This window comes from Marmota monax, unplaced genomic scaffold, assembly GCF_021218885.2.
Source record: "Marmota monax isolate L192 unplaced genomic scaffold, Marmota_monax_Labrador192_F-V1.1 WCK01_AAM20220418_F8-fsc00135, whole genome shotgun sequence".
Taxonomy (NCBI): Eukaryota; Metazoa; Chordata; class Mammalia; order Rodentia; family Sciuridae; genus Marmota; species Marmota monax.
Window position 1 is genome coordinate 4,286,062 of NW_026694339.1, and position 19,420 is coordinate 4,305,481.

The following is a 19,420-nucleotide window of genomic DNA, read 5'->3' on the forward strand; positions in this document are numbered from 1 at the left end:
AGAACAGCAACACAATAAAATCTCTGGGACACTAGGAAGATGGTTCCAAGAGAGAAAGTTCATAGCATTAAGCTCAAAAATTAGACAATAAGAGAACAAACAACCCAATCAACAAATGGGCCAAGGACCTGAACAGACACTTCACAGAGGAGGACATACAGTCAATCAACAAGTACATGAAAAAATGCTCAACATCTCTAGCTGTCAGAGAAATGCAAATCAAAACCACCCTAAGATACCATCTCACTCCAGTAAGATTGGCAGCCATTAGGAAGTCAAACAACAACAAGTGCTGGCGAGGATGTGGGGAAAAGGGTACACTTGTACATTGCTGGTGGGACTGCAGATTGGTGCAGCCAATTTGGAAAGCAGTATGGAGAGTTCTTGGAAAGCTGGGAATGGAGCCACCATTTGACCCAGCTATTCCCCTTCTTGGTCTATTCCCTAAAGACCTAAAAAGAGCATGCTACAGGGACACTGCTACATCCATGTTCATAGCAGCACAGTTCACAATAGCAAGACTGTGGAACCAACCTAGATGCCCTTCAATAGACGAATGGATAAAAAAAATGTGGCATTTATACACAATGGAGTATTACTCTGCATTAAAAAATGACAAAATCATAGAATTTACAGGGAAATGGATGGCATTAGAGCAGATTATGCTAAGTGAAGCTAGCCAATCCCTAAAAAACAAATGCCAAATGTCTTCTTTGATATAAGGAAAGTAAGTAAGAACAGAGTAGGGACGAAGAACAGGAGAAGAAGATTAACATTTAACAGGGATGAGAGGTGGGAGGGAAAGGGAGAGAGAAGGTAAATTGCACGGTAATGGAAGGAGACCCTCAGGGTTATACAGTGGAGGGGGTAGAGAGAGAGGAGGGGAGGGGAGGGGAGAGGTGGGGAGGGGGGAGGGTGGATGATGGGAAAGGCAGCGGAGCACAACAGACACTAGTATGGCAATTTGTAAATCAATGGATGTGTAACTGATGTGAATCTGCAATCTGTGTATGGGGTGAAGGTGGGAGTTCATAACCCACTAGAATCAAAGTGTGGAATATGATATGTCAAGAAATTTGTAATGTTTTGAACAACCCACAATAAAAAATTAAAAAAAAAAAAAAAAAAAAATACAAAAATCACCAAATAAATAACCTAATATTTCATCTCAAAGCCCTAAGAGTAGAAAAACAAATGAAACACCAAAAGCAGTAGAAGACAGGAAATAATTAAATTCACATATGAAATCGAAACAGAAAAATAACAATTCAAAAAAATCAACAAAACAAAAAGTTGGTTCTTTGAAAAAAATACATAAAATTGAAAAATGCTTAGCCAAGCTAACCAAGAGAAAGAGGGAAAAACTCAAATTACTAAAATTTGTGATGAAAATCACAGACACTACCAAAATACACATGATAATCAGAAACTATTTTGAAAATTTATACTATAAAAATAGAAGATCTTAAGACATTGACAATTTGCTGAGAGCCATAGCAGAGTAGGAATGCTGCATGGCATTTTTGGTTGAAAGGTGCAGCCAGCAAGCCATTGAGATGATAATGGTTATGTTAAGATATGTATTCAATTGGATATTAGACCCCTGCTGTCAGCCTCAGCCTGCTACTTTGGAGCTCTCAAGGACTCCCATTGGTTGGGGAAGTGCGGTAGGAGGGATTTCCAGAGGATGGATTTCCAGTTGGTGTGGTGTGTCCAGGGAGAAGGCCGCCTGCATGGCGTTCGCGGGAGTTTTGGAAATAAAGTTTGTTCCTGCTTGAGTGGCTCGTGATTTTGTGCCCAGCCAGACTGTGGCAACAATTTCTGAAGAAACATGACCTACCCAAACTGAATCAGGAGAACACAGAAAATTTAAATGAACTGATTTAAAGCAATGAAATTAAAGATGCTATCAAAAGCCTATCAACAAAAAAGCCTAGGATCACATCAAATCTTAGCAGAGTTCTACTAGACATTAAAAAAAAAAAAAAATCCTCCTAGAATTATTCCATAAAATAGAAAAGAAGGGAACCATTATAAACTCATGCTATGAAGCCAATATCACCCCACTGCCAAAACCAAAGACACATCAAAGAAAGAAAACTTCAGAACAATATCCCTAATACACACAGATGCAAAAATTCTTAATAAAATGCTGGAAAATCACATACAAAGACATATTAAAAATATAGTGCACACCTGTAATCCCAGCAGCTCAGGAGGCTGAGACAGAAAGAAGAATCACAAATTCAAAGCCAGCCTCAGCAATGGCAAGGCACTAAGCAACTCAGTGAGACCCTGTCAATAAATAAAGTACAAAACAGGACTGGGAATGTGGCTCAGTAGTAGAGTATCCTTGGTATGCCCCCCCCCCCAAAAAAAAGAAAGTGCACCATGCATGATCAAATGAGTTTCATCCCAAGGATACAAGGTTGGTTTGACATTACTGAAATCAATGAATGTATTCACCACATCAATAGATTTAAAGGCAAAAATCATATGACTATCTCAATAGATGCAGAAAAGCAGTGGACAAAACACAGTATCCATTCATGTTCAAAACACTAGGAAAACTAGAGATAAGTGAAACATGCCTCAACATTGTAAAAGCTATACATGTTAAACACAAGGCAAACATAATTCTAAGTTGAGAAAAACTGAAAGTATTTCCCCTAAAAACAAGAACAAGACAGGGATGCCCTCATTCACCACTTCCATTCAACACAGTCCTTGAAATTCTAGCCAGAGCAATTAGGCAAAGGAAAGAAATTAAAGGGATACGAATAGGAAAAAAAAGAGGTCAAACTATCCCTATTTGTTGATTCTATATTTAGAAGAACCAAAAAACTCCAATAGTAAACTTCTAGAACTCATAAATCAATTCAACAATGTAGCAGGATATAAAATTAACACCCACAAACCAACTGCATTCCTCTACACCAACGATGAAGCAGCTGAGAAAGAAATTAGGAAAACTTTCCCATTCATACTAGCCTCAAAAAGAAAATAAAATACTTGCGAATCAATCTAACAAAAGAGGAGAAATCTCTACAATGAAATCAACAGAACACTAAAGAAAGAAATTGAAGACCTAAGAAGATAAAAAACACCTCCCATGTTCTTGGATAGGCAGAACTAATATTGTCAAAATGGCCATACTACCAAAAGCACTACACAGATTCAATGCAGTTCCCGTCAAAATACCAATCATGATCTCAACAGAAAATGAAAAGCAGCCATGAAATTCATTTGCAAACATAATAGGCTCAGAATAGTCAAAGCAATTCTTAGGGAGAAAAACTTAGCAGTTAGCATCATAGTACCAAATGTTAAATTATACTACAGAGCTCTAGAAATAAAAACAGCATGGTATTGACACCAAAACAGACATAAAGACCAATGGAACAGAATAGAAGACACAGAGACAAACCCATATAAACACACTCATCTCACACTAGATAAAGGCACCATAAATATATATTGGAGAAAAGATAGCATCTTCAACAAACAGTGCTGGGGAAAGTGGAAATCCATATGTAGCAGAATGAAATCAAACCCCTGTTTCTCATCCTGCACAAAACTCAACTCAAATGGATCAAGGACTTAGGCATTAGACCAAAGACACTGTGTCTATCAGAAGAAAATGTAGGCCTAACTTTCCATCATGTTTGCTTAGGAATCAACTTCCTCAATAAGACTCCTAAAGTGCAAGAAGTAAAACCAAGAATCAATAAATGGGATGGTATCAAACTTAAAAGCTTCTTCACAGCAAAGGAAAACAATCATGAAAGTGAACAAAGAGCCTACAGAATGGGTTAAAATCTTTGCCACCTAAATCTCAGAGCATTAATCCCCAGGATACATAAAAAACTCAAAAAACTTAACATGAAAAATATAAATAACTCAATCAATAAATGGGCAAAGGAACTGAACAGACACTTCACAGAAGAAGAAATATAGGGGGGAAAATGTAATAAAAAGAGTTCAATATCAGTAGCAATTAGAAATGGAAATTAAAACTACACTGAGATTTCATCTCACTTCAGTCAGAATGGCAATTATCAAGAATGCAAGTAACAATAAATGTTGGCAAGGATGTCAGGGAGAAGGTACACTCAGACATTGTTGGCAGCAATACAAATTGGTGCAGCCGCTCTGGAAAGCAGTGTGGAGATTCCTTAGAAAACTTGGAATTGAACCACCATTTGACCCAGTTATCCCATCCCATGGTATATATCCAAAGGATTTAAAATCAACATACAATAGTGAACTGGCCACATAATGTTTATAGTAGCTCAATTCACAGTAGCTAAGCTATGGAACCAACCTAGAAGCCCTACAACAGATGAATGAATACAGAAAAGGTGGTATATGTACATAATTGAATATTACTTGTGCATAAAAAGAATGATAATGACATTTGCCAGTAAATGGATGAATCTAGAGATTCTCCTGCTAAGTGAAATAATCCATCCCCCAAAACCAAAGGTTAAAAGCTCTCTCTGATATGCAAATGCTAACATTCATCAAGGGGTTAGGGGAAAATAGAAATTCAGTGGATTAACAAAGGGGAATGAAGGGAAGGGATGGAGGATGGAAATAGAAAAGATAGTCGAATGAATCAGACACATCTTCCTGTGTTCATATATATCACCATTGAAACTCCACATTAACAACCACAAGAATGGGATCCTAATTAGAATAAGTAATAATCCATAATTATCATGTCAAAACATATTTTACTGTCATATATATCTAAAAAGAACAAATAAAAAAAGAAAATAACTACAAAGGGAAGCTTTTACTGATATATAACTTTTCTCCTAATTATTTCAGTTAGGAAATATTACTGTTTTTTTTTAATTTTTTAAGATGTTGATAGATGTTTATTTTATTTATTTATATGTGGTGCTGAGAACCAAAACCCAGTCCCTCACACATGCTAGGCAAGCGTTCTACCAGAGCTACAACCCCAGCCCCCAGAAATACTAAACTTAAAAAAAAAAGCTAAGAAGTTATCATATTCACACCTTCTGAACTTTGAAAATATTATTCAAAAATTCAGATTTTTAATTGCAATTACCCATTTATTCCCCTTTGATAAGAGTATCAGTAACATGCATTAAGTGTATGTTCTGTGCCCATCAGTTTTCTAGTTGGTCTTTCATATGAATGTTTTATTTTTACAAGATCCCTATACAGTACCATTATCACACTTTAAAATTTAAGGTAATTGAATCTCAGAGCTAAGATCAACTCCTCAAGGTCTTCCAGGTAATTACTGGATGTCTCAGACCTGTCAAGTACACCTGGCTACAAAAGCTATACACTATCCTACCTTCTACAGTTTCATGCTATATTGTACAATAATAGATAGTCAATAAAAATTACCAGTGTGGAAAACACTGAATGATAACAATAATCACAAATATTTATTTAGAACTTATTAGGTCAGGAGCCCTGCTTAAAACATCTCCTAATATTAACCAGTATAATCCTTATTATATACTCCTATACTAATTTTATAGATGAAGAAACTGATGCAGAGAGGTGTGGAATTACATGTCCAAGGGTACAGCTTGGATCAGAATTCTGAATCAGACACATTCCAGAGTCACAGTTGATTTATTAGGTGAAAAAGATAGGGAATTTGAAGGTGACAATCTAGGCTCTTGGCTCAGGCAATTGAGTAAACATACTATTCACTGAGACAAAAGAAGGTACAAGTTTAGGAAAGTTAAAGAATTGTTTAAAATATTCCTAACAGGTTCCTGCAAGAAAGGGAAAGAAAATTTCCAACACAGATGCATGGCTTCAGAGTTCAAAATGAAGATCCTAAAGAATTATGAGAGTCTGGGATGAATATTTGAAATCATGCTTTATAATGCACATTATACAATAAATTTAAAATACTACTATTTATTACAATAAATTCCAAATAGAGTTAATATTTAAAGGTAAAATTTAAAACATCCAGTATTTGATATATTTAGTTTTTAGAAAATGAAATGGGAAAATTCTTGCTAAGTAGTATTCAAAATCCAGAATAAGATAAAAACAATCCTCCTCATGTATAAAACAAATATCAAGTTCATAGTGACATAAATGAATGAGAAGAGACAAATTGCCTGTGCAGAGTTCAAAAGACTTATGTAGAATACTCTACCCACAAGGAAGGGAACACAGCTCCCCATTCCTAATGTTTCCACTAGGCATAGTTATTTCCTTCAAAAGAGTACACTACCAGGCATGGTGGTATAGTCCAGAGACTAAGGATACTGCGGCAGGAAGATTGCAAGTTTAAGGCCAGTCTCAAGAACTTAGAATGATCCTTTTTCAAAATGAAAAATAAAAAAGGTTGGTGATATAGCTGAGTGGTAGAGTGCCTTGGAGTTCAATATCCAGCACCAAAAACCAAACAAACATACAAACCAAAAACAAACAAAAAACAATATTGAAAGGGGAAAATATAAGTAACTTTATAATAGAAAAATCTGCAAATGCTTCCTCAGTTGGGTGATAAATACTAATTGTTTTTAGTAAATATGTAAAAAAAAATAAATATCAACACAAACAGTTAAAACTTTTAATCAGTTAATGAATTTCAAACTTCCTTATATAGTCCAGGTTAATAATTTAAGATTCATCAAATTAAAATAAAATACCAAAGTGAAATGCCCAAGGATAAAAAAGGAATCAACAAAAGAGATTTTTTTTTCTAAGCCCTTATAATTTGCTCTTCTTTCTTCAGTGGAATAATTTATTCATAGCCTCATATTGGAATCTTCTGTTTATTCATTTTTTGAGAAATATACATGGGCTTCATATTAAAAGACAACCAGAATTTCAGAATTGTTCTTAACTTGCTTATAGTGTACCTAAAACAATGTCTGAGAAAATCAGTAAATCAACTCAACCTCTCTCTGTGCCACAGTTCTCATCTTAAAAATGGGCTACTGGGCTACCGTGAGAATACAATGTAAAATAGAATGTAAAGCAGTTAGCAGAATACCAAAGAAGATAAAATAAATGGAAGTTCTTAGGAACGGTAACAAGGCAGAACATTTTACTTAATGAAGTTTCAGATAAAGAAAAAAAATTAACAATCTCTAAAGCAATGAAAGGCAAAAATTAACAATATGCAAGCTTTCTCATCAAATTTGCAGCCTGAGAAAGAGTTGCCATGATGGTTTTTGAAGCTAAACTGTCCTTTCTTAAGTAAAAATATGTTCATTCTATCAAGGAAACTCCATTTGGTAAAATAATCACCCACAAGATAATCCAAGTGACCAGTATAGTATAAAAAAGGAAAAAGATCTATTTATACCCTCTTAAAATGGATGCAAACCAGTTCATTTGCATGACCTTTATATTAAAATTGTATAATATACCTTTAATTAATGGCAGATCATCAAAACTGAATATTAAAAGGACAGATGAAATATACTTGTAAGACTAATGGCTTTATTCTGTATTTACAATCTGAGGAAACTAGATTTTCTATATGCTATATAGAATCCTGCAGGCACTAAGAAAGAAAGCAAATTCATTTTATATATAGCATTTTGCAAAGGTAACCATCTTTTGTGATTATCTAGCAAAAATTTTTATTTCTTAGAGATATTTTTATATACCTAGAAGAAAAAAAATAATGAAAGGAAAAAGCAAGGAATGGAAAGGCAGGTAGGTAGGATATAGCTCCTTAGAATTATTTACGCTTCTTCGTATATTTTGTCAAACGTGGAAAGATAAAATCACATCTTCCTAAATCCTAAACAATAATTTTTTCTGATTATGGTAGAGGTAAATTTTTTTTAATGCAGAGATTTAAAATAAAAAAAAAACTTCAAATAAAACTCCAAAGGAAGATAATTTGTGAATGAGAAGAATGTTAAGTACAATATAACCTAAATATTTAGAATACTGTTCCTTCTCATTACTGAAAACTTAAAGTCAGAATTGCCTAGAATCAAAACAAAGTGCTTTATCACACTTTCCATTTAATATTTTTTTAAATGCAAGAGAATTTGGCAAACCATTTCACATACACTCACTCTCTCTGAGTAAAAATCCCTCTATTTTCCAGATAAGAAAACAAAGTCTCTAAAAAAAGTAAAACCCCTTACCTGATATCAGGCTAGAAGTCATACAAAGTTCGGACAGAGTTCAGCTAATCTCAACTTCTATGCTCTTTGTCTGATACTTCAACTGCCATTCTTTCTTCTTGATTTTTTACCTCTCATTGGAAAATTAACATTCACTCCTAAACTTTCATTTAAGAAGCATTACTAAGGCAAAAAAAATTCATAAATTCCCAAAGACAAAGATGACACATGTCAACAACTTTCAGTGATGGAGCAGAACATAAGTGGAAATTGACTTGCCAGAGCCAAGGAGGGTAAAGTAGGTACTATTTTCCTCACAAAGCACCCAAAGAGAAAGGGATAAAGAAAGCAGGAAACGTTGGATTGTTTAAGTAGCTGTGGGATCTCCACTTCCTTTACCTTCTCTAAGAGTCATTCTCTGTGGAAAGAGACCTAGATTCCAGGTTACCAAGCATAGTGGAGGACAAAGACACATACTGAAATTAAGGCAAGTCTACATCCTATGCTCTGAGACCCCAGGGACCTTTCTCCATTTAGTTCTGAGTTGTCCAGTTTCTACCTTCCACGTAGAAAATTAGAAAATTATTCTCTTAAACAAAGAAACAAATAAACAATAACAACAACAACAAAAAAAAAAAAACTAGTCCAGAAGAAAAGGCCTAAAACAACTAAAATTTAGATTACTCCAAATAAAATAACTAGGTCTTGACTTGGTCACAGAAAAGCAGCCCCACTCATTCACCTATTCAAACAGGGTTATCAATGTGGGAGAACACTATTAGTAAACGAATACAGACTTCACTTGTGTTTAGATTTTAGGAAAAAATGTTCAAAAATCGTTTATTTTAAAACAGCAATATTCTGCTGCATCAGTAAAAGAATACAACCATTTCTATCCATTAGCAGTTTGCAGTAGGTTTCCAAAACCAAACATTAAACAATGAATTTCTTAGGCCAACTTAGAATCATTAATGTTGTTTGCATGGCCATTGATTTATGATTATTGTAATAGCCTACATCACAAATAGTCTAAATTCACAAATTTGGTAACTTTCTCAAAAACAGGAAGTATTTCATTTTGTTGCAAATAGATTTCCAGTTTTCCCAGCACCATTTGTTGAAGAGGCTGTCTTTTCTCCAATGCATGTTTTTGGCACCTTTGTCTAATATAAAATAATTGTAGTTTTGTGGGTTAGCCTCTGTGTCCTCTATTCTGTACATTGGCCTACCAGACTGTTTTGGTGCCACTACCATGCTGTTTTTGTTACTATTTCTCTGCAGTATAGATTAAGGTCTGGTATATGATGCCACCTGCTTTACTTTTCCTGCTAAGGATTGCTTTGGCTATTCTGGATCTCTTATTTTTCCAGATGAATTGCATTAAATCTGCTTAGTGCTTTTGGAAGTATGGTCATTTTAACAATATTAATTCTGCCTATCCAAGAGCAAGGTAAATCTTTCCATCTTCTAAGGTGTTCTTGATTTTTTTCTTTAGGGTTCTGTAATTTTCATTATATAGATCCTTCACCACTTTTGTTAAGTTGATTCCCAAATATTTTTTTTTTTAGTCTATTGAAAATGGGGTAGTTTTCTTCATTTCCCTTTCTGAGAATTTGTCACTGATATACAGAAATGCCTTTGATTTATGGGTATTGCTGAATTCATTTACTAGTTCTAGAAGTTTTCTGGTGGAACTTTTAGGGTCTTCTATGTTTAGAATAATATCAACAGCAAATAGTGCCAATTTGAGTTCTTCTTTTCCTATGTGTATACCTTTAACTTCTTTTGTCTAAGCACTAATCTCTAGGGTATAAAGAACTCAAAAAGCTAAGCACCAAAAAAACAAATAACCCAATCAATAAATGGGCCAAGGACTGAATAGACACTTCTCAAAAGATGATATACAATCCATCAACAAATATATGAAAAAATGTTCATCATCACTAGCAATCAGAGAAATGCAAATCAAAACCACTTAAGATTTCATCTCACTCCAGTCAGAATAGCAGCTATTATGAAGACAAACAACAATAAGTATTAGCAAGGATGTGGGGAGAAAGGTACACTCATACACTGCTGCTGGGACTGCAAATTGGTGCAGCCAATATGGAAAGCAGTATGAAGATTTCTTGCAAAATTGGGAATGGAACCACCATTTGACCCAGCTATCCCTCTCTTCGGTCTATACCCAAAAGACTTAAAAACAGCATACATACTACAAGGACACAGCCACATCAATGTTTACAGTGGCAAAATTCACAAGAGCTAAACTGTGGAACCAATCCAGATACCCGTCAATAGATGAAAGGATAAAAAAAAAAATGTGGCATTTGCAGGTAAATGGATGAAATTACAGAAGATAATGCTAAGTGAAGTTAGCCAAACCCAAAAAAACAAATGCCAAAGTTTTCTTTGATATAAGGAGGCTGATTCATAGTGGGATAGGGAGAGGGAGAATGGGATGAATAGACAAACTCTAGATAGGGCAGAGGGGTTGGAGGGAAAGAGAGGGGGCATGTGATTATTAATGATAGTGGAATGTGATGGACATTATTACTCAAAGTACATGTATAAAGACACAAATTGGTGTGAATATACTTTGTATAAAAACTAGAGATATAAAAAAAATTGTGCTCTATATGTGTAATAAGAATTGTAATGCATTCCACTGTCATATATAAAGGAAAAAAATAGAAATTGTTTACCACATGTTTTCTATATTAAAAATGAGCTATAATGTTAAACTTTTAGTTTTCGCCATTTAAAACAATGACTAAAAATTTTAAATATGAATCACCTCCTATGATTCCAAAGCCAGTAATTTTGGTGTGTGACCTTTTGGATCTACAGATGTATACAGACATTTTTATGGCTATATAGTATCTTACTATACCAACTGGCCTTCAATTTCTAATGCAATTTAAAAAAAAAACTACATTACAGAAGATTAAAAGTACTAAAAATCCTTAAATTACAAATATCAGTTTTAAATCTAAAGCTTTTTAAGATTAAAAAAGCTAAGATAAGAATAAGAAACATTTACAGAATCTTTATTCCATGAAGCTTTCAAAATACTTATAAAGTAAGGCCACATCTTCTGACTTTCCTTTGACCACTAATATCCAGTTCTCAAGTCTTTTGAATTTACCTTCAAACTTCTCTCTCAAATTTACTTTCAGCTCTCCATTGTAACAATGACTGCTTTAGTTAAACTCTTCCATTTACCTGGATTATTAAACAAGTATTTTCATCAGTTCTGTTTACCAGTCTCCTCTCATTGTGGTCTTACCTTCCTCTTTGCCTTCTGAAATATCTTCTCAACAAAATGAATCTAAGCATGTAACTCTCCAGTTCAAAAAATTCCTAGTGATTTCCTGCCATCAATGGATTTAAGTACTAATTTCTTACTGTTGCTCAAAAATCCTATCATGTAGTCCATCTTTTACTGTTTCCCTGAATTTTCCTCTGTATTTGGTGTCCATGTTTTTCCACCTGCTGTTTCCTGGGCTGCAATGCCTTCTCCACATAAATTTAAATAAAACGTAACTGTGTACACACACAACACATATATATTCTGTAATATAGAGAATAAATACATTTTTATACAGGTATAAACAGTAAACAAAGGAATGCAAATAGTTTATCAAAAAGATAAATAAATAGAGTTGTACTTGAAGGGGTTGAAATGGATTTGTGGCTGTTTGTTAAAGGGAATTCAGTTGTATAAATATTTTCATTCTGCACAGCAAAAGAAACAATTAAAAAGTATGAAGAGAGAGCCTACAGAATGGGATTTCTTTGCCATATGTTCCCCAGATAGGGGATAAATATCCAGAATATATAAAGAAATCAAAATACTTAATCCAAAAAAACCCAATTAAATTAAAGGCCAAAAGAACTAAATAGACACTTCTCAAAGGAAGAAATACAAATGGTCAACAAATATATGAAAAAATGTTAAAAACCTCTAGCAATTAGGGAAATGCAAATCAAAACCACACTGAGATTTCACCTCATTGCAGTCAGAATGGCAAGAATACAAATAATAATGTGTTGGCAAGGATGTAGGGGGAAAAGACGCACTCATATATTGTTGGTAGGACTGCAAATCAGTTCAACCATTCCATTTACCTGGATTATTAAACAAGTATTTTCATCAGTTCTGTTTACCAGTCTCCTCTCATTTTGATCTTACCTTCCTCTTTGCCTTCTGAAATATCTTCTCAACAAAATGAATCTAAGCATGTAACTCTCCTGTTCAAAAAATTCCTAGTGATTTCCTAGAAACTAGGAATGAAATCACTGTAAGACCCTGTTATCCCACCCCTTGGTATATATCCAATAAGATCTAAAATCAGCCTACTATAGAAATGCAGCTACATCAATGTTTATAGCAGCAAAGCTCACAATAGCTAAGCTATGGAACCAGCCTAAATGCCCATGAACAGACAAATGGATAAAGAAAACGTAATATATATACACACAATGAAGTTTTACCTTGCCACTAAGAAAAATGAAATTATGGCATCTATTGCCGATAAATGGATGGAACTAAAGAACATCATGCTAAGTGAAATAAGACAGACTCAGAAAGTCAAGTGTTAAAAGTTCCCTCTCATATGCAGAAGCTTTTCCAAAATAAGGAGAAAAGAAAAGGAAGAAAGAAAAACTGCAATCAAGAAAGCAGTAAGAAGCATGATGGTGAAGAAAATCCCATGAAAACAGGAAAGAGATGAGTGGAGTAGAGAAAGGATTGGAAGGGAGGAAAGAGGGATAAGAAAAGAAAGAGATGGTAGAATATATTTGATCAAAAATTTCCTATATACTTATATAAATATATCACAGTGAATTTCACCTTTATGTATATCTGTAATACACTACTTTAAAAAAATATATAAGTAAATAGTGGAAAGATCAGTAGAGTAGAGGAAAGGGAAGGGAATGGGTGAGGGAGGAGGAGGGAAAGGGAAAATACTAGGGACTGAATGGGAGCAAATTATATTCCATGCTTATATTATTTGTTAAACTAAACCCTAGTATTATGTATCTCTATAATGAAATAACAAAAAAAACTTAATATATTGGATAAAAGAAAATCTAAGTAGCAGATCAAACTATTAAAATAATATTTGAGAATGATTATAGGTTTTAATTTGCCAATACAGTATAAATTTGATACTTTTCATATCCAGAATCAAAATATCTTCAATATGTAGTGCTAGATTCCTTGATAAAAAGTAGCACTCAATCCCATCGCATGTAACACCAGAAGATCCTCTCTGCTCTCATTCCTTGGCACCAAGTAAACTAAAATCTAGTAACTAGCTGTTCTCAGCTGGAGTACTCAATCTTGGAAGGATGCTAAAACTCCGAGATAATTAGAAAGTTATCCATTTGTAGTAAGAGTACAAAAGTAGAGGCTGGGGTTGTGGCTCAGCGATAGAGCGCTCACTAGCATGTGTGAGGCCCTGGGTTACATCCTCAGCACCACATAAAAGTAAATAAATAAAATAAAGATATTGTGTCCAACTATAAAAAAAATAAAATATTTTTTTTAAAAACGAGTACAACAGTAACAACCATGGTAAGAATTCACCTCATATCTGTTATAATGGCTATTATTAAAAAGATGAAAATTACATGTTGGCAAGGATATGGAGGAAAAGGATACCTCCCCACACACAACTGGTGAGAATATAAATTAGCACAGTCATTATTTTAAAAACTATATGGAGTTTGCTCAGAAAACTAAAAATAGAAGTATTATATGATCCAGCAATCTGACTTCTAGATATACACAGGAATTGAAATCAGTGTCTGGGAGAAATGTCTATACTTCCATATTCACTGCAGCATTACACACAACAGACACAGTAAGGAATCAACATAAATGTCCATCAACAGATGAAAGGGTTAACAAAATGTGATATATATATACAATGGAATAATATTCAGCCTTAAAAACAAAAAGAAATTAATTGATTTATGAAAAAGATGAATAAAAGAGGAGAACATTATGCAAAGTGAAGTAAGCCATACACAGAAGAGCAAATAACACATAAACCCACCATATGTAGAATCTAACAAAGTCAAACTCAGAGAACTAGATTGGAATAGTAGTGATCAGATCAGAAGTTAAAGGGAAGAAATCTGGAAAATGCTGGTCAAAGGGTACAGAAGTTTAGGTCAAGAGGAATAAGTTTATGAGATGTATTGTACAATATGGTGACTACAGCTAATACAGCAAGAATAAATTTTTAAAATACACACACATAAATATATGACATCATATTATGTCCATAAATGTAAGTACTTATAATTGATCAATCAAAACCAGTATTTTTTTAAAAGGTAACACTGAAAGAATTGGGGATGTAGCTCAATGGTAAAGTTGCTGCTAGCATGTATATGGGCCAGGTTCATATAACCCCAGCACAAAAAAAAATAAAATTAATTAAAAATCAATTCTAAAAAATCAAAAAGAAAATATAGAATATTATAAACTAATTTTTCAAATAAAGGAAAATCATATAATAGAAATAATTTTGGGGGAAAAGCTATAAAGTATGGCATATGGTCAATTTCTTCTCCTTTAAAGAAAAAACACATATTCCTTAAATAAACACATCCTACAGAATCAACATAGAAATTAAAACAATACTTGTAAGCTAATCATAGACTCTGGGATTGAAAGAAATGGTTAAACACTTTATCTTTATTTTTTGACTTCCCGGGAAAATGATCAGATCATAATAAGTGCTAATGCTTTTTTGTTTAAGTAATCATTTTGTTCACAGGTAAACAGTTTTTAAATGCATGTTTTAGTTTTAGATCAGTAAAAAATATATACAAAAATGAGACTGTATGTATAATAAATTAAATATAAAAATAAAATAATGATATATGATTTCAGTTTGGCAATGATGAATCTCCAAGGATAAACAATATTCACATTATTTATATTTATAGTTCTATGTAGGTGACATTTTGATGTATTCTTTCTGAATTACGATTACCTCTAAAATGTATATTTAACTTTTTAAAAATAAAATTAATCTCACAAATTTTAAAGTAAGAAAAATGTTGACTTGTTTCTTTTCAAAGAAATAAACAGAGAAATAAATTCTAATTTACAAAATCAATTAAAATTAAAATTTTTCCTCATAAAAGAAAACATATATGTTCATTTTGGGCAAGTTTTCAAATTGAGATTCCTACTTTAATGGGCCAGGAAAAGGCTTCCAGACACAAGAAAGTAATGGACATTGACAAATTAACAATGATTATAGCAGCTCATTAAATTTAAGTTAATGAAAAAATAAAGCATATTAAGTATAAATTATCTGGGGGTAATAAATTCTGATGAAAAATTATATAGGCAAAATTATTTTACCTAAATTATTGAAGTATGGAAATTAATTTGATTACATATGCTCTATACACAACGCCTGCGCATGCATGCACATGTACACACGGTTGTATAAAAAAATGCATCGTATTAAAAAGATCTGTTAAAAATTAGACAACCAAATATAGCAGTATTGGGAGACAGTTTTAAGAGTAAAAATTTGGAACAGATTTCAAGTAATAGAAAAATTACTGCTGCTGTGGAAAGAAATTCTAGCAACAGGTGCAAAAAGATAGGCACATGGGAAAGCAGCCATAAAACCTGACAGAATTCTGGGAATAAAATAATAATATTTAGAATTCATGCCATACATTTTTCCTTCAAGCATTTTATACACATCAATTAAGTAATCATCAAAACACCCACGTGAATATTTCTCTCATTATCACACCCCAAAATGATGAGTTGGTCCTTCTTGACTACCTAGTACAAATCATACTGATTTTTTTTTCATTTTTCATACTAAACTTCTCTGCAATTTTCATCTTTTCATCAAAGACTAATTTAATCATTGTTTTTGGTATTTTCAACAGATTCTATTGCCCTAAACAAATCCAAAATTAGATTTATTTCTGATAGATTTCCTTTGAGAATGACAAAGATTTATTAAAAGAATGGCTACATAACATTTGTTGAAGCTCAAAATGAAATCTGATAGAGTATATTAAAGTTCAGAACAGCTTATGGACAAACAGAATATTAAAAATTTCTTGAGGTTCTCAAAAAAACACATGCTTAGGTAAATTTCTTGGGCTTACAGCATTATTGAAAAGCCATTTGTCAGGGTTTATAAATCATCAAATCCAATGCCTGTTGTAAAGTGCTCTGAAGTCTGTGATATTAGGTACCATACCATATTCTTATCCTTGGCCTTCTAAGACAGGGTATAATCTAATTCATTCTTGTTGCTAAGAGCTGTTTCTCTTTTATTACTGTTGCCTCCAGAATGACTGAGTTCCTCAAGAATCTATCTTCGGAAATGAGCCCTAGAGCAAGAATGCCTGAGTTTGTATCCAGACTATATCACTCACTGTGTAAACTATGGCTACTTCTCTGTGTTAATAGTTTCATCTGTATAAAAGAGATATAATGGTACCTACTTTATAGAGATTTTGTAAGAAATATGCAAAACTAATGTCAAATATATGTACTAAACCTGGTACATAATATACATCAACAAATGTTAGCAGTAATGATGACATTAATTTGTATTATTACTATTATCTTCCTTATAATACTATCTAATCTAATGGTTTCAGTGATTTCCATTTTGTGAAAAATCCTCAAAACTAAATCTTATTGACATAAGAACTGTAATTCTCATTTTCAACCACTTGCTGAGTATTTATTACAGCACCCAACTAATAGCATAAATTCAACACATTCCAAAATTATCACTACATGTTCTTTTTCTTCTAGATGTAACAGAGTTTCAAAATACAACTCATATTTTCTACTATTTTAAACCTATACCAACCTAAGCCATAACATAGACATTTACTGCAATATCACACTTACAATAAGGCCCAACTCAAATCAGGCATGGTGGCACACACCTGAAATCCCAGCAACTAGGAAGAAATTCCAAGATCAGCCTCAGCCACTTAGTGAGACCATTTCTCAAATTAAAAAATAATATAGATTGCAGATGTAGCTCAAGATTAAAGCATCCCTTGGTTCAATTCCCAGTATCAAAAAAATAATTAATTAATCAAGGTACAACTCATTTTAATCCAATTTGATAGCACACGGTTTGTCTTCTAATGTTTTTCCTTTTTTAACTTGTTATTTTCCTTTCTTAAATCAGAAACTAATACTTGTGATCTGTTATTACTTATTCTAGCATCACTTTATACTCTCTTGTCCATATGGACATAAGTTCCTCCAATTTTCTGCCTACATGAAATGATTCAAAATTTTTTCTACATTTCTTCACTCCAAAAGATTCACTATAAGTAGGTTAAACTGTCTAAGGTCTAGACACACCAGAATGTGAATTCCTTAAACAACAAAGTTGTCTTTCAGGACAAGCCTCCAGACTTTTCACTAATGATTCTTACAGTCTGGACATAAGCAAAAGCAGCTAACCAAGCGTGTTCAATGACATCACAAGTTCAAAATCCACCACCCCCGCGGTAAAAAAAAAAAAAAAAAAAAAAAACAACTCCCCAAGAAAACAAACATGCCACCTGTAAAGAGTTACACCAACCAATCTGTAAGCACCTTTCTGTAAATGTCCCCAGTACAAATGGATCAAAGAGGAAAATTAGAACCATTAGCTCCTGGCCTCCATGCCTGCTGGCTGTGCAATAAAGCTTTCTCTTAGTTTGCAAAAATGTACCACCATAGTATTACTTCTGTGCCCTCACTCAATAACATAGATTCATCTGACTGTAACACTGTCTTCTGGAATTTATGTAGTATAACTTAACTATTTAACATATTTTGTTTCCTGAGTTATACTTAGTACATTATATTTTATTGTGTATATTTGGCTGTATTTTTAGGATAAGAGGATACTATATAGTAAATGGGAGGATGGATCTATTAGGATTGTAAGTCAATGTATTAAATGAACTATATCAATAAGTTCTATTGCATTCCTTAGTTTATTGAAGGGATGCATATTTTACTATTAGTTTCATTTATTATTATGGCCATTACTGTAGTCTGGATCTTGAATGTCTCCCAAAGGCCCCACATGTTAAAGGTTTGCTCTCTAGCCTGTGGCACTATTGGGAAATGGTGAAACTCTTAGGAGGTAGGGCACAGTGGAACATGGATTTTAAGGCGACAATGGGACCCTGTCCCCTTCCTGTCTCTTTCTGTTTTCCGGTCATCATGAGGTAAACAGGCTTCCTCTGCTGTATGCTTCCAACAAGATGTACTTGGGTTACCACAGCCTCAAGCTACAGAGCCAAGGACCATTAACTGAAAGCTCCAAAATGATGAGCCAAAACAAACCTTTCTTCTTGTTAAGCTAACTATCTCAGCTATTTTATTATAAAAATGGGAAACTGACTTATACAACCATTTAGTACATTTTATATACAAAGAATAGGAAATAGGCAATGGCACATTACCATTACCATACTGTGTTACAAATGCCTACAGTATGTGATTATTGTAAAATCTCACATTTATTTCATATGTATATGTTCTCTGCAGACGTAAGTACAGCAAATCCAATATACCAAAAAAGAATTTAAGTTAGTAGTATCATTTTTTAGTCAATGTCATACTAAGAATAAAATTGTCAGATCAGTATTTAATCAGGCCCTTATGTTTATAAAAGGCATCAAGGAAACCTGAACAGATGAACTTCTACTAAAAATTTAAACTTGAAATTTAAGCCACGTCATTAGTTTTAGATTCCTATTGCTTTGTACAAGCAATCTTAGATGTAGTATTATATAATTAAGAAAAATCATGTTATTTTTCTTTCTTGATCATTTCCCAATAATAGACCTATAAGTTAGAATCATCTTTCATGAAATGAGGATTTATAGTTCAGAAATAAAGACTAGATATCATTTCTCTCTCTCTCTCTCTCTCTCTCTCTCTCTCTCACACACACACACACACACACACACACACTCACACACACACCACATTTTACACAAACAAAGTATTTGCTTTGCTGGTTTTTAATGACAAAGACATCTTCTGCTTAATTGTGTTTTCAAGGCCATAATCTTCTGGGTGGAGTTATCAGATTTGTTGGCTAAAGTGACTGGAGTAGAACATGATTGACTATACTATCTTTTATAGTTTTCAGTAGATAAACATACATGTACAGTTCAAGGAGAGAAATATATTTGTAGACAAATTTGAGAGCTAATAATTTTTTTTTATTTTGCATCATTTAAGGAAGCGATCTTGTATAGATATTTCTGGTTGTCTTATTTCC

The 19,420-nt window shown here is 33.3% G+C and overlaps 1 protein-coding gene across 2 annotated transcripts in view; it reads right to left on the reverse strand.

The window, feature by feature from the left end:
- The window catches only part of Mettl15 (methyltransferase 15, mitochondrial 12S rRNA N4-cytidine), a 235,632-nt gene that overhangs the window by 173,389 nt on the left and 42,823 nt on the right, over positions 1–19,420 (reverse strand). The window lies entirely within an intron of this gene.